This window comes from Myripristis murdjan, chromosome 18, assembly GCF_902150065.1.
Source record: "Myripristis murdjan chromosome 18, fMyrMur1.1, whole genome shotgun sequence".
NCBI classification, from domain to species: domain Eukaryota; kingdom Metazoa; phylum Chordata; class Actinopteri; order Holocentriformes; family Holocentridae; genus Myripristis; species Myripristis murdjan.
Genome location: NC_043997.1, coordinates 20,935,651 through 20,952,542, shown reverse-complemented (window position 1 = coordinate 20,952,542; position 16,892 = coordinate 20,935,651). Strand labels below are relative to the sequence as shown.

Genomic DNA, 16,892 nt, shown 5'->3' with positions numbered 1-16,892 from the left:
CCAACCGCAAAGGGCATATATCCTGTGTGTGTGTGTGTGTGTGTAAGAGAGTGTGCATGTTCATTTGTGTCTCTCTTTATCAGTTTATGAATTATATGTGTGGTGCATTTGGGTGTATGCATGACTGTCTTTGTGTGTCTGAGCACCATCGCAGGTGTTGTGCACGCCTAGGGTACAAGTGGAGGTGTGTGTGTGTGTGTGTGTGTGTGTGTGTGTGTGTTGGGGGTTGGGATGTGTACAAGAGTGCCACCTGTTCTCAGTCATGTGGCCCAGCAGTGACACTGTGAATCACTGAACAGGCGGCACATGAGGGACACGCACATATACACACACACACACACACACAGATGGCCACAGCGCTGGTCCAGGCCCTGCTGTGCATTTGGACTGACGCACACACACACACTGTGGTTTCATAAGCCACACCGAGTGACATATCGACAGTGTTATGACCACAGAGCGCCCGGCGAACGTCACCGATGAATGATGAAATGAATGAATGAAAGGAAAAGGGAGCGCTGGCTGTTTTGTGACCGCAGAGCGAGGTGTTGATCTTTTAACCCCTGACCAAAGTGCTGATGAATTGCTGACCGCTGCTTAACCTCACACCGGAATGTCACAGACATGTCTGACCTAATTTCAACCACAGGTGAAAATAGATCTGCTCCAAACACCCTCCACACCAGTTTGTGCACGAAGTCATGGAAGCTGAAAATAGCACATCGACCTCTTATTGAAACATTAAGTCTGAATGTGTGGATTTCAGGTCGCGTTTTGAATGATTGTTGATCAGGCAACCACCGAAGTTGCATCCGCCTCTTCACTGTCGCTGGTGTTGACGCTGTGTGACCTCCAGGCTGACCTTTGTCCCTCCATGTTGTGTTTTCAGGAGGCGGGAGGTGTCATGGTGGCCTGCTGAGAGAGATCGACCAGATTGCCCACAATCTCCAGGTAAGCTTCTCTTTGAGCTCAACAGCCTCTCCTCGCTGTTGTTCCTGCTCTCTCTTGCCTTATTGCTCTCCGTATGCCTGCCATTCTTTCATATTCAAGGATACAAGGATACAAGGAAGTTTATTGGTCATTATACAACAGGTTGAATAATGAAATTAAAGTGTGGTTCCCTCTTGATATACAGCCTCACATCCATGCAGCATACCTCCATGTATATGAACATACAATACTATTATGCCTCTGTAACTATAATTTATTTGCTTTAAAGGAATGCTCCAACGTTTTGGGCAAAATACCCATTTTCCAACTTCTTCCAAAGTCCCAAAGTCTTTTTCAGGGTCCGTCTTCACACTGTATGTAATCAAGCCTGCAGTGTTTTCACCCGACCTCAGAAATGCTCTGGTTAGCTCAGTAATGCTATGGGATGTTATGCTCACTGGAACACATATTTCTGTGTGAAGTTCGGCTCTCGATGCCGCACAAAACACTAACACTAATCTCTGCTTAAAGTGCTTGGAATGCACTTTGGTGTTGGATGTAATCTATAGGAACGTTATACAAAAAATGTGTGTGTGTGTGTCTTGGAATTGTCGGTTGGGACTATAACCGCTGAACACCTGTATCCTTCCGTCTAGCGTAGTGATCCGTGCATGGCTGAAGGTGTTCAGCGGTTATAGTTAAGAAGATGGTGTCAAACGTCTTGTCTCGGTCTGGGCACGTCGGAAAATGGGATGTTTTTTTCCCAAAATGTTGGAGTATTCCTTTAAGTTGGAGTGCTTATTCCATGTGGTGTTTCTGTTCTTTTGCCCACCACCACAATGGAGCGCACACACCTGCAAGCATGACAGAGTAGCCTACATCAGTGTTGTGCAAGACACACACACACACACACACACACACTCCACTGTGTGCATTCATGGAAGCCGGTAGAGAGCTGTGGAGGTCGAGGTGGAGTGAGTAAGACAGGAGTAGGAGGGAGTGAAAAGAGACAGGGGGTGTAAATCATGTACACATTCATTAGTAAAGAAGGTGAGGGGTTGTGAAATCCTGGGTGTGTGGACTCATTTTGCACACGTGGAGACACATCGGCTATGCCTTAAAACTGCCTGTGTGTGTGTGTGTGTCCGATGTGTCACCCTACGTGCTGAGTAAGCCCTTCAAGAGCTGCCGTAGTATTAGACCTCTGAGTCAGATTTTTAACTTTTAACTCTTCGCTCCTCAACTCTCTGCTGCTCCGTGGTAACACTTGAGCAAACATGACCAGCATCATCCAACGTGAGCAGGCCGACCTTTTCTACCCTGCACGGCCTGTAGCTTGTTACATTTTAAAAATAAAATATCCTCGTATCAATGCAGTTGATGGAGCCGGGTTTATTTTTGAAGCGATTTCCAGGTGAGCAACCATGTATTCATCCTCTGTGCATTGATTTTTTTTTTTGCTGTACACAGTCTTCTTTCGCCCACTGCCTTCACCTCCTACAGAGACAGGGAAAGGTTGAGGTCGTTCAAATAATATCTTTTAATAGTGGATTTCACGACAAGTTTACACCAAAATGCCAGATTTAGCTGCATCTTATTCGAGTTTGGTTGCAACGCGGGGGCGCGGTGATGATGTCGGCGTTTGCGCCCGCGTCACTTTACAGGTAAATGGACCGACGTGCCAAAAACATGGTGCGGCTTCCCCTTTAAAAGTGAGCCGAGCCCTCTAAGCTGCTCTAAGTAGAGTTTAGTTTTCGGTATGTGCACCTATTGGGATAGCAAGCGTTTCAAACATGACTGGAGTGCTTAGCTTATCGTGGCGCTACAGTCGGGATTAGACGGTTGTCTGAGGTGCTTGAGAAAAGCCGGGCTCCCCATCGGCCCCCTTCTCCCTGAATAAGGGCCCTAATTATCAGAGCTGCCGCGCCGCACTCGCCCAGCTAAATGGGTGCTATATGTGGGTGTGCTAAGCCAGTCCGTCTGTCTGTCTGCCTGCCTGCCTGCCCGCCTGTGTGGCTCTTTCAGCCGCATCACGGTGTGTGTGAGTGTGTGTGCGTGGAAGTGATTATTATCATGTCTGTCAGTCTCTCGGTGTACCCAAAAGGCTGACTCACGATATGCCACATGTACACACACACACACACACACACAGTCCCACACACAGTCCCACAAATCGGAGGCTGAGAAGTACCATCTGTACCAGGGACACACACTCCTACGACTATAAATGCACAAAACTCTCTTTCTTCGAGCCTTGCTCTGTCTGGACCTCATCAGGATTATGTGCTGTTTATTTTTAAGTGTGTGTGTGTGGTATGACAGGAATTTTTGGGGCTCGTACCCAAGGGAGAGCAGCTATGTATATCTGGGGTGTGAGAACTGAGCCGTCCTCCCTCCCCTCTCCAATCACTTTAATTACACACGCAGACATACAAATGAAGCCCAACACCACACACACACACACACACACACACACACATGCATGCACACACCCACCTCTCTTCGACACACAAATACAGGATTGCTAAGTACTCATAAGAACTTAACCACACCCCACTTCACAATTCTCTTTTTTTTTCTTAATATCCCTTCCTGCCAAACACACACACACACACACACACACATACATGCACACACATACACACACTCACACACACATACACCGGACCCCCGGGACAGACTATAATGCCTTGAACTTCCCCTGTTATGGGGGAGGAAGGATGGGGATTGAACTCATTTGGGAGACATACACTTAACATTCTCACACACATATACAGTACAATACATGTATGAGAGAAACAGCTGGAGGAAGCTGTGTGTGTGTGTGTGTGTGTGTACGCGCGTGTGGGTGTACCCGCATGCATGTGGGTATGTGTGTGGCAGTGTGTGGTACGCTAGAATCCCACCCGTGCCCACATCAATCAGCCGTCCTCTTCCTGCTCACTTTACAGGACTAATGGTCTCCCACCACACACTCTTTACAGTGAAGTTTCTCACACACACACACACACACACAGTCACACACACTGGAGAGACCAATCTAGAAAATACAATGAACAACACAACAGTAAGAAGCATATAACATAGTGTTTCCAGTTTACAATACTGTATGTTAACTCTTAACTGCTGGATAATACAATGTACATCTAAATGAATCAAAATTATCATAAAACCTGATATTCTAGTCATTTTGGGTGATGATGAAATGAATTATTGTACTATTTATTACATAAAGTGTTTAACTTGGTGTTGTCATGAAAATATCAGTGTGGAGTTGGTATTACATGGTCTGGTAATGTATCACATTAACATTTATGATATTTTTTACTCACTTAGATGGACGTAATATTACATATTGACAAGTAACTACATAGTCAGCTGCTGTATGAATATTGTACTGTCAGTGACTTGTTTGAGTTAAAAATGAAAGTAACATCAAAGGTTGTGAACTGACTTGCACTCTTTCATATTCAGTACTCGCATGTGCTTCCATAAAACGCTCTCTCAAAGACTCACTCTCATATAGTTCATATCTGTCCTCATGGCCTTGTAAATACAAATACAACACACACACACACACACACATGCAAACACACTGCCTTCCACTGCCATAAAGACCCCTACTGTGCTGCCTCCCATCTCCTTTTCAGAGTGCAGCACAAAAACACATTATGGAGCCATGACTTGACAATGAACTCATTCCTGTCACTCTCCACTGGAGATGAATTAAATAGTGCAGCTAATGAAGTAGAAATCCCTTAGGTTATCTCAAAATAAACTGGAAGTTGCGAGTCATCTGTTCTGAGTGAGATGTGAGACAGAAAAAGAGACACCGAGTTGTACTGAGTGAACATGTACGTGAGAACTGAGATGGTCCAAAATGTCGTGATTTTATTGTTTGCGTCCCACTGTTTTGTCAGGATTAATGTGAGCGTAACTAAACCATGTGTGTCTATCTTTCTGTCATTGTCTCAGCATCATCCATGACACATTCCCATCCTCCTGCGGTGGCTAAATTTGCCTCCTGTTGTCCCGCTGAGGTAGTGCTTTCTAAATATAACCTCTATGTGTGACACATAAGGCTGGTTGTACCAACGTGGCTATTTGGCATTATTACAGAGTACAGGATGGTTACTTTGGCCAGGAAAAGGCTGGAACGGCCAAATGTTTCCGGCCTAAAAGAAACCTATTTGTGTTGTGTGTGATGACTTGTTTACCTCGCTCAGAATGGTAGGTGGCTGCGAGCACAGGGTAAATAATACACATGCGCCAACGTGCACAGGCACAAGATTTAAGGTGTTATTGTATTAGAAAGGAACAAGATATTTATTGCTCTTATAACTCGGGTAATATTTATAGGCCTAACCAGGTCGGCTCTATTGCTATAGTAAATAACCCATTAGGTGTTACCTTCAAAGCCCCTGCTGCCTGCCAAGGTATGTATGTCTATTATCTGTCCACCTATACAGACACACGCTTGAGGCTTTGAAGGTTGTATAACTGCATACAGATCAGATTCTCTACATACTTTTCATACATACATGTATTGTAGTATAAATACCATATAGTTCCTGGAATGTATATACATATATAGTATCTGCAATCCATTCATTTATGTAGCCATATATAGGCAAATGATAAAGCCATATTAACACATTAGTGTATCTATGTAATGCATTTATATAAAGCATACATAGATAATCACAAATATATAATCAATGCATATACTTAACTATATTGTATTGTGTTAGGTTTATTATATGTATTTTTGTTTATTATATAGTTGGGTGGGCCTATATATATTAGATATGTTGGTGCTGTTATTAATATTTAAGTTTCTTATATATAATTTATGTAATTATACATACAGTGAACTACTATGCAGAGAGATTATATAGTACACTTTATCATAACACCATAATATCTCTTCCCGAGATAACATGGCGTCAGGGTTACTCTTCCTTGTCCAAAAATAGCCCTTCACCAGGAACTGTGCTCGTGCCGTTAAGCAGGTCCAACCGTCGGTCACGACTCCGCGAGATCAAAAAAATAAATAAACTACAGAGAGGCTGTCGGAGGCTGGAGTCTGGAGCGGCGGCTCCGGTACCGGGGGGGAGGGAGCCGGACTCGGTGCCAGTTTGCGCTGTCAGGGAATTCCGGGGCCGTTCGGTGACGTCAGGAGGGGCGTGTGTGTCGGTGTGTGTATGTGTGTGCGTGCCTCGCTGTGTGTGCGTGTATATGTGTGTGGCTCTGTCCCTTTAAAACAGAGCTCAGCGCAATACGATCCCTGCCTGGCTGCCCCTGTGTGAAGGCAGAGAAAAAAGGAGCTCGACGCTGAGAGAAAGGAGACGGAGAGCGGTGCTGTCGCTGCACGGCCGCGGCAGCTATAAAAACGGACTACTAATATTTAACAATAAAAAATAAAATAAAAAAACAGCGACCGTTGTTTTGGGACGTTCAAGAGCTTCTCTGGGCGTCAGGCGATACAAGTTTCATGGCTGTTTCGCGAGGAAGCGACAGCGACTAACAGGGATTATCGGACTGCTGTTGTGCTCCGCTCCGCTCCGCTCAGCCGGCTGGTCGGGAATTTATCTGCAGACTCGGAGCTCCAAACTTGCGGATACAAGCCTCGGTACTGCGGGGCCCCGGTGGACCACAAGGGACCGGATTCGTTTCACAATTTTGGAAATAATTTCATTTCTTTTGGGGCCGTCCGTTTGAGAGTCCTCAGTGAAAACGGTGAGTGCAGGACCAAAGTGTTAGCATGCTGTGTTGTAGCTGCCTGGTTGTAAGCTACTGGTTTCCAGCAGGAGACTGGGAGCCGGGAGCATTTAAAAGTCCACACGACGCTGGTATGCGTCTAAGGAGGGATGTCGGTACTAAATGAGAATGTGACCTCACTAAAAACGACATTCTTCACTAATGTAAACAAAGCTAATAATTAAAAACTCGGATAATTAGGCTGCAGTGTCAGAATTGTGTGTAATAATCAGCGGTGGTGCTCAGTAACGGCCATATGCTTAATGATATTTTGAGAGTATCAGTGTAATATTGCTGTATTATTCATTGTAATATTTGTATAGTATCATTTTAAAGCCTGTCATAGGGTTACTATAGCACTGTGTGTAACGTCGGCCGTGTGTTTGTTGATAAAAGACAGTCACTGTTGCTTACAGGACAACAATGAGCGAATTATCGTAATCGATTAAAGCGGAACCCTTGAACGTCTCCGGCTGATGATGAGGCGGGGGAATTTCGCTGTGTATTTTCTCAGCCACAGTTGACTCTTTAAACCCACGCATGCGTGACAATTCAGTGAAAGGCAATGGTTAGACTTTTTCACATAGCTATGGTTTACCAGCACCAGAATGGGCGATATAACTGCCTCCTTTGGTGCGTCTGGTGCGGTGTTATTTCTGTAATCTGGCATACCTCGAATTGGGGTTTCCGAACTTTTTTTTTTTTTTTTTTTTTTTTCATTTCCAGAGAATGCCATCTGAGGTCATCTTTAGTGTTACATGTGCTTTAGTGTGGAATTAAGCCTATATAGCTGACAGTCACATTGGGAGAAAGTGAAAAGTAGTCACCTTCACCCGTTCTCACGTTGCTCACGGTGTCACAGTGAAAATAAAGTTGCTTTGGGACATCCTACACCCCAGTTTGGGCAACCTATGCCCCAAAACACCGGATCATCCCATGGCTAGAAGAGGGGAAGGAGAGTTAGAGGACAGGGAGAGAAAATTGCCTGTGTAAGGAGATCTCACGCCATTGTGTGTGTGTGTGTGTATGTGTGTGTAGGAGTGGGGGGTGGGCAGGAGCACTGAGGTCGGCAGCCGTATAAAGTGAATGGATAGCTGCCCCCCCACCCCCACCCCCTCTCCCGCAGTCAGTCCTTACGCACACAAAGAGCCGGATTGAAAGGAAGTGATTTGCATCCTCTGTCTTTTGGGGGGGAGGGGTGGTGTTTTGATGCTGTCCTTAAGTCTGGATTTAAGTTGGGAGTCAGTTCTCTAAACTCTGACCAGATAGTGTGATTTAGCCTGTGTGATCAATTTCTGGACTTCGGTCGCCAAGCTATCAGTTTACAGAGAACAGTGATCCCCTGAGGTGTCCCTGGCTTCCAGATGCATTTAATACCTGCTCTCCATTATAGATCTAGCCTAAGTTATGCCAAGCCCGCACACTTCACCGTACGAAGCTGACGCGCATGGCTTTGTTTTTGAGCAGTGCGTCTCTGTGCGCTTTGCACCGAACTTGCGCACAGAAAAAATGGTGCGATTAAATAATTTATTTTCCTACAAAAATAAAATTCATTCCTGTTTATTTTTGTGATTATCGTTGCCTTATGGTAATCTCCCACCCGCCTTTTTATTTACCACCACATCACCAACCCAACATGCATTTTATTGCCAGCTATAAACACCCCTAGATCTAAAAGAGCGTGTGCTGGCATGGGGGCGCGAAAAAAAGAAACCCTTTGAAGGTTCACTTCCGATCAATCAGATCGATTGACGTAGAAACCGGTGGCGTGTTTTGTCCCCCCTTTGATGTCGAAGGTTGTAAAAAGTTTGGTCCAAATTTCTTCACCCTGTTCTTGGCTGAGTGCGTGCTGCCTCAGCTCCCCCGCCCCCGTTTTGTCCCGTGATCTGAATAGGAGTGTGTGTGTGTGTATGTGTGTGTGCGCGCCTATGTCAGTGAATGAACAATCGCCGCCCATTCTACTATGGTGATGACGAACAGGGAGTAATATTAAAGCGATACACACACGTACGCATGCTGGTGAGGGAGTTGATGGTGGAAATGATGCTGTTATCTCAACAATAGTGACTGACTCACAGCTTCAAGTTGAGTAAGCAGAAGTAGTTGGTGTGTGTGTGTGTGTGTGTGTGTGTGTGTCTGTCTGTCTGTCAGAGCACCGGTTCCCACACTAATGTCCTGTGACCCCCATAGGCTTTGATATTAGCATCACAGGGGGTCTCCAGCAAAATGAGGGATACTCATAATGATTTAAAACTGAATATGGGATACTTATATTAGGATTCCCAGGACAAAAAGTTTATTAGATGGACATGAAAAAGGTTATGTGAGGGGATGGGTGTGAAGGGGTAGAGTGGTGTGTGTGTAGGAGTGTTGGTGTGTGCAGGTAGCTGGCTGGCATGGGAAATGGGTCAGTAGGCTGGTCTAAACTGCTTAGTCACCCAACACTCCTTCAACGGTTGACTGTGATGAAACGAGAGCGGTTTGTCTGTGTGTCTTCATGCTTGAGCCGCATGGAAGTCTGCCTTTTTCAGGGTTGTAGTGCTTCGCAGCTTCTTTTTGTTGCTTTTGTCTGAAAAACAAACCTCTGTGTGTGTGTGTGTGTGTGTGTGTTGAAGAGGGAAGGGAGAGAGGGAAGTGATTAAGTGATGAAACCTTTGTTTCTGTGACACCACACAGTCACCGGCTTTCCAGTAATGGGTAGTGTTTCTCCTCCAGACGTGGAGAAAAAGATAGAGAGACTAACAGAAAGCGAGAGAGGGAAGGAATGAGGGAGGTGCAGGACAACATCTGCTTTACTGGCGATTTCTCACACATGCACACACAACCCCTTCCCCAACAGGTCAGGCGTTAAAACACGAGTTGTTCCTCTCCTTGTTAGTTGGCACCAAGGCTGGAAACCAGTGGAGGAATTCCCCATCACGTCCTGTCAGCACCACAGCAAGGCACTGAGCATTTAAAGGGACACTCATCACACATCCTGATATTGTTAAAAGGTGTTTCTTTATTTAGTGGTTAAATTCAATGTCACATGGGTTTCCTTCAAAAAGGGACAAAAGCATCAGGAGAATACCTGGCAGTTTCACCTCAGTGTGGTTACTGTTTTATTTAATTTGCAGTGCTGCATGCTTAAGTGCACCGAGCACGTCCACACAGGAGCATAAAGGTTGGAGTAGAGCTGAGTGGGCGCCAGTGAGGGTTAAAAACCCAGTCGAGCCAGTCAGGCCAGTGTGGAATTCCTCCATGTGGTGTGAGACTGTCAGCTGAAATGTAGATGCTGGCCTCCCAAACTAGGGTCTGGGGCCCCAAATCAGGACATTGATCTACTTTTACTGAGTCCCCCATATGTTCAAGGTTATTTTAATGCATTTCAGCTGTATTAGATAGTACATAGTGTAGAGAGACAAGAAAAAAGCCCTAGAACATGGACCCATGAGCCCAAACCAAAATTTTAGTTTGTAATGACCACAGGATCCAACATGACAGGCTAAAATTTACAATAAGGTTGACAGCGGGTCACTGCAGCAGCAAAACTGATCATTTAGCAGGAGAAACAAGAAATATCATTTAGCAGATAAAGAAATAAAACATTCTAATGCAATGTTAAAAGTTGTGGGTTTCTATAGATGTGGTGATTCTGCTTTGAACATATTAATAGACTATATTCATTGGGAAACTATAAAGAACATAGATTACCAGCATGTGGATGATAAAGCTGTTGCTTACTATTCATAACCCAGTACTCGGCCACACTCCTAGCCTATAGGTATGGAAACTACTTACCTTGGACCTGGGAATGGTGAGGAACAAAAAAACACTGACAATAATTCAGCCCTGAGGCTGAGCCTTGAACTTGTAGAGAGCTTTTTCAGGAGCAACATAGGTAATTGAACTGTAAAAAAGAAAGCACAAACAATAAATAAAGGACAAACACAACAGGACTGTAAGTATAGAATCACCCAGGACAGCATCAAGCTATTGAATATGCTAAGCTCTCTTGTGAATGAGGCTGTGTTAGAAAGTGAGGGGGCTGTTTGTGTCCTGTAACTGTTTGCCTGTTCAGCAGAGGCTGAGAGAGAAAGGGGAAAGTTTTCCCTCCAAGTTTGGTTCCTCTCTGTTATCTCTGGCCCTTTGCCACTGATGATGCTCCAGTGGAAGGGAGGTGTACAAACCTACGTTTGTGTGTGTGTGTGACTCATACACAAAGTTACACACACCTTGGAAAGAATTTTCTTCCTGTCTTATTTTTCTCTACTCTTGTGACCTCTGACTACTTTTACCCGCCTCGACCACGGTGGCAAAATAAATGATAACTCAGCCACTGAGTGGGCAGTTGGAGATGAGAAAAGGGAGGGGAGGGAAGCAGTGAAAAAAAACATTAAAAAGACAACAATGGTATGTGGGGGAATCAGTAAAGAGGCCTTGGATCTGCTCCGGACCAAACAAGAAACACCGCCATAACAAAGCTGACCAGCCTGCATCGTGCCCAATTGTGCCATCAAAATGATCGTGGCGTTACTGCACTATATTGCACTTTAAGAGCAACACGGGACCGATCAGTAATTCTAAGGCATACACACTTCTATGTTGTTTACTCTTATTCACACACACACACACACACTGCTGATGAGAGGTGATGTTGTTTGTGAATCCAGGGGAAGAGCGAGAGGATGACGCTCGAGGTCAGCGTGCCCTGTACCTCTGTAAACATGTTGATCATTTCATAGAGACTGTATTATGAATTCCTCTCTCTCTTTCTCTGTCTCCATCTCCCTCTCTCTTCCTCTCTAGCTTAATAGCTGTCAGTGAAGACGCGACCAGTTCCCCCAGCAACCGTTACCAAGGGAACAGAGTCTCTCATCTGTTGTGTGTGTGTGTGTGTGTGTTTCTGAGATCATCAGAATATGTGTTAGTCCTGGACCTGGATGGGGAAAGAGAGCAGTGTGAGGGAGGGGGGTTTTGACGTTCTGATTTCAGGCTGTTTTTCCAATGAAAAGAGACAGTGGGGTGTTGTGTTCTCTGCTGAGCCTTTCTCAGATTTGTTTTCCAAAATAATCGCCGTGGGGAAAGAAGGGGGGAAAAAAAACTAAAAAAGAAAAAGTTTGGGGGTTTTGAAGTAGCTGAAGTGTGGAAATCGAGAGTGCAAGAGAGCTGAATAAGCCGTTTCCAGATGGTGATTAGACAAGTCTCAGATTTCCGATTTGTAAGGATTCACACACACAGCTTTTCATTCTTTCATCTTACTGGTCTTCGTGTGTTGAGTCACTGTCTCATGCACACACACACACACACAGGTTTTGATTCAGACAGCGACATGCACAGTAGCGGTGTCTGTCGAGAACTTCAGACTGACACTTCCTCTGAAACGCAGCGTTTCTGTGAAAGTGATGGCTGAGAGTACAAGTGACTGGAACGATGAGTTACTCAGTGTGCACATGTGCGCGCGCACACACACACACACACACACACACACACACAGTCATTCTGCCATCATGTGTTTGTCATTCACTCCTCTTTACCAGAAGCAAAAAATAAGAAAGGAAACGAGGCTTTCCACTTCACAACCAGGGTCATGGTTTTTCAAGATGACTGCCTTGTTTTTGTTGACCAGTCGCCTCGTATGAGTCATGGCTTTGACACACGTGCCACTCACACAGGATGACAGTGTGTCTGAAGTTTATTTTAGGAGTCAAGAGTGAAAGCAGTGGCCTCACAGTTTTTGAACTGGCTATCCTCTTTTCACATTTGCAGACACTGCAGCACTCACGTACGCTCATTATTTTACCACTTCTTCACAGTTAAAGGAGGGTGCACCCCTCATACATAAAAGTTCCTATCTGTTCCACAGGAAGCCTCAGCCTCCTAACCCCTCCCCAACCCCTCACACACACACACATGTATGCACACACACACACCCCTCAGGGAGGCCTACTTCCTGTGGCTGTGACGACAGCTTCCTCTCTGCTCTGAGCCAGGCTCTCTCTGTTCCCCTTCTCTTTAACGTCACACACATGTGCATCTGCTCTCTGCATGTGTGTTTGAGAGAGCTGAGAGAGATACACCCCACTTAGACCATTGTGTTGTCAGTCACAGGCCCAGATGTCGCAGTGGTGAGTGGAGACAAAAGGGGCCTCATGTTTTCATGTTTTCATACCCCCCCCACTCACCTCCCCTTCCCCTCCACATTCAGCTTTTCTTTCCACAGCTGAAATGTAGGCTAACCGTTCTCATTTCGGCTGACATTTTCATCATGTGCCGAGTGCCTTTAGAAATCCGCCGCCTTCTAAACAGCTTTGCAGCCACAGTAATATCTAGAGTAGAATGGGAGATGAGGTGGCTACCGGCCAAAGCGGCGAGTACAGTCGGCAGGCTGACCACCGGCAGCCAGCATTTGGTCAATGTCTGGTGTTAATTCCGCAGCCTGGTTTCGCACTGTAGGTTAGTCTCAGAAAACATGTCCCACATTCGACGCGGTGTGTTGGAACCCAACCCGATGTTGAGACAGACAGAAGGCTCGGCAGCGGTTGTACACGGAGAGGCCTCTATCTGTCACGGGCTGAATGTAGAGCATATGTGAGGGAGTATTAGGCCAGGAGGAGCCACAGTAAGATAAATAAGAGCGTTTCATCAGGTTGTTATGTCTGTGCAGCGTGCTGCTGATGAGCGTGCAAGGCCTGGTTGTAACTGGGTGAAGGGTTAGGTCAGCTGTCTGTCCCCATGTGGCCTGAGTGGAAGGGCATGTTGACAAGATGGATGCCAGCAGGAGATAATCAGTGTTCACGGAGGTCAGGTGCTTCTGTGTGTGTGTGAAGAAACAAAGAAATGTTTGTTTACCCTGTCCTGAGCCGACCCAATGCCGTGTGTGCCGGCTGTTACAGTGTTCTGTGTGTGTGGAAGGACGTGGATGTGACGCGAGGTAGCCTGCATCACCGACTTGGAAAGGCATGTGCTTACGTTCACACAGACAAATAAATAAACACACACACACACACACATACGCAGGGTGCCTGGCAACAAGGTGGGGGTGGGCGGACGCAGAGGCTTGCTGTTTGTGTGTGTTTGTGTGTGAGAGCATAAAGGAAAGGAATGGTGTTTCCTCCAGAATGTGATCTGTATCTGGGCTTGATTATGTAACGGCCAAATGGAGTGGAGAGAGAGGGAGACAGAAAGAAGACCATGCATGGCCTTTCCGTCGTCCTCGGCCAAAAACTCAGCGCTGCCGGAACCTTCTCTCTCTGTTTTCCATTATCTGCTGTCCCCTCCTATCCCTCAACCTTATCTGGTCATTTCTTATCAGACAGACACAACAGTGGCTTTACTAGGACAGTAACACACTCCAGACACCTCGACTTCACCTTCTGTGTCTTTGTTTTCTTCCAGTGTAGCTTCTCATTTGGTTATGTCTCTCCACATTTCTCTCTCTTTCTCTCCCTCTTAGTAATATTTAGTCTTGCTGCACTGTAAAAAAAAATCACATCACCATTTCAGCAAGGCATTTAATCTTGTCCTGAGTCTTAATTTTCCTAATGCAGGTGGAAAGATTTGCCAACAGAATGAGATAAATCTCCTTTTTTCCAATGCAATTATCACACCCTACTCACAGTTGTTTTACGAGTCAGTCATGGACAAAATGACTTCTTTTTTTTTTTCTTTTTTTTTTGCAGTGCTGCTTCCCTCTGACTCTCTGCAGTCTATTTTTATTCTGCAGGCCTCAGTGTGGTTGTCTGGCCAGGGACCAGACCATGCCAGTGGTTGGCAGAGCAGAAAGGAGGGGGAAGGGTGAAGCGGGGTGAATATATTTGGGCTTGGCTTACTACTGCGCAGAAATAAACGTCATCTGAACATCTTAATTTCAATTTGTTCCCCTTTCTAAAGCCTGTAATAGTGACTAAGCAAGCTCCGCCGTGCATCCAGCCACAAGCTCATGACTTTGGTTAGTGAGTCACTTGAAATTACGATGTTTTGTGTGTGTATTCCTTGTTAGAGGCAATGGAGTGTTCGACAGAGCTCCCTCGTTCTCTTTCTAACTTCCTGGTTGTTGTAGTTGGCAACGGTTGGCATGGCGATGCCCCTCGCCAAAGCCGCCCTCTCGGCCCCTCCCTCCAGCTGGTAGCTGAGACGATACATTGCATAACTACGATGACGAGACGTTGATAGGAAGAGTGCTTTGATGTGTGGCGTCTGTGGGGGAAAGGGGTGGGGATTTTCACTTCACCCAAGATGCACTTTTGGGGGGATTTTTATTTTTCTATTTCTGATATTACATGGAATTACGTCATATTAGCCATTTGATACTGAAGATTGATATCAACGTGCATTTCCTTGTAGTCCTGCGTGTAAAACCAGGAAGTAACAGAATTACACAGAAGTGAGGAATAGCATGGTAACGGAAACATGGTTTTCAAATTCAGGTTTTATTCCTTTGCTGGCTTACATTTGTTTCATAAGATGTCCTTTGCTGCGGTAACAAATACCCAAAGCACGCCTGAAATTGATGAGTGTGTATACGAACGGGTTTACCGTGTAGATTTGCCTTATCATTTCTCTTGAACCTGCGGTTTGGTAGCTTTATTTCTTTGTCACCCATAAAAGCCCCCTGTAGCCCTTCATCACATCCTGTTTATGCAAACACACACACACACACAAGCCCAACATTTGCAACATTAAAGGAAGAAGTGACATCACAAAGTCCGAGAATTTCCCATTGTCACCACGTCATCGGCGATAAACCAAAAAAGAAATTGAAGAAGCACACCCCCGGTCAGCTGACTGTAAGTGGCGTCCCAGCGGGGCGGAGTTGAGCGGAGGAAGGAGGAGGGGGGTGTTTCGGGGTAAGCCCTTTTCCATAGCGCTGACTCATCGGGGGTTCCCCAAAAAAGCGAAATGCACGCTGTATACACACCATTGCGCTTTCCTCTCTCTGTCTCTCTTTCTCACTTACACACACACACACACACACACACACACACACACACACACACATCCACACAGCTCATATAACCACATTTCATCACTTTAGTATCGTCTGATAGAACCTGAGCTGCTATGTAACACAGTCTGCTGTGTGTGTGCACTATCTGGTTGCACAGAGCTGAGTATCTCGCACTGTGTTGGTAGGGCAGCTGGGAGCAATGTGATAGCCAGGCTAGTGACTGGAATAGTCAGCTGTTAGGTCGCAACAGACACACAAACACACACCCTCTATAAAAGTGGTAATTACAGCCTCGCCACCGTGTCCCCGTTTGCACTGAACCATTACTCACACACTCTCTTTCTTCCTCTCTCTCTCATACACTTTCTGTCATCTCTGGGTCTGTCCCTAATTTGACCCCCCCTCTCTATCTGCTTCACTTTCTCCTCTCCTGCTCGCCTGATTATTTCTTTGCTGTTTTTCCCGTGTCACTATTTCACGTGTGATAGTTGACATAGCACGCCGGGCTGTTCCTGTTAGAGCGGGATCAGCCTTGTTTGTGTATCGGCTCGCCTGTTAAGCTGCCACAGTCAGTCTCACCATTGTGTCTGTGTGTGTGGGAGAGAGGGAAAGAGAGACAGACCCCCTTGCTCCCATTGTGTCGCCCCCCCCTGCTGATTCACCCTTTCGCCTCTGAGCCACCCTCTCGTTTTCCGCACCGTTCTGAAACCTGGCGCGTCACCTCCAAAGCCAGGAACTCTGTGACGAGGGGAAGTGCTCTTTTTAGAAAGAGAGGGAGAAGTGGGAAAAAGAGGTTCTTGGTTCATACTTTAAGTGGGGCGCACAAAATGAAAGCCTTTAGAAAACTGAATGATCTGCTTTGAGACCCTCAGATTCGAGTGTTTAGCTCGGCTCAGTGTCGTTCTTATGACAGCTTGACATGAATGTTTTTGTCTTTTCTGTCTTTCAGGGTTGAGGAGGCCCCAGAGAGATGATTGACAGCCGAAGCTGAGACTTAACACGACTGTGAATCAATAACTTGGTGCTATTCTAAGGTATGATCAGTAGGAGTGTGTGTGTGTTTGTGTGTGTGTGTTTCTCTCTAGCTTTTGTATGGCTGCGTACCAGAATGCCTGATGCAGTCCTGACAGTTAACACCAGCCTATCTTTACATAGCAGCGCTGCCTGGCGGACGGTGATCCCTCTGTGGCAGAAGGGAAGAAGAGATAGAGAGGGTGGTGTGTCACGCCGTTTCTTTCTTTCCCGTCCTCTCTGACAAACTAAAAATGTGGAT

At 45.8% G+C, this 16,892-nt stretch overlaps 1 protein-coding gene across 1 annotated transcript in view; it reads left to right on the top strand.

Moving 5' to 3' along the window:
- Nucleotides 1-6,210: 6,210 nt before the first annotated feature.
- kdm6ba (lysine (K)-specific demethylase 6B, a) overlaps nucleotides 6,211-16,892 on the top strand; it is a 28,984-nt gene continuing 18,302 nt past the window's right edge. The window contains exons 1-2 of the mRNA XM_030075753.1: nucleotides 6,211-6,669; nucleotides 16,569-16,653. The gene's annotated coding sequence lies outside the window, so the exon portion shown is untranslated. The remainder of the gene's footprint in view (nucleotides 6,670-16,568; nucleotides 16,654-16,892) is intronic.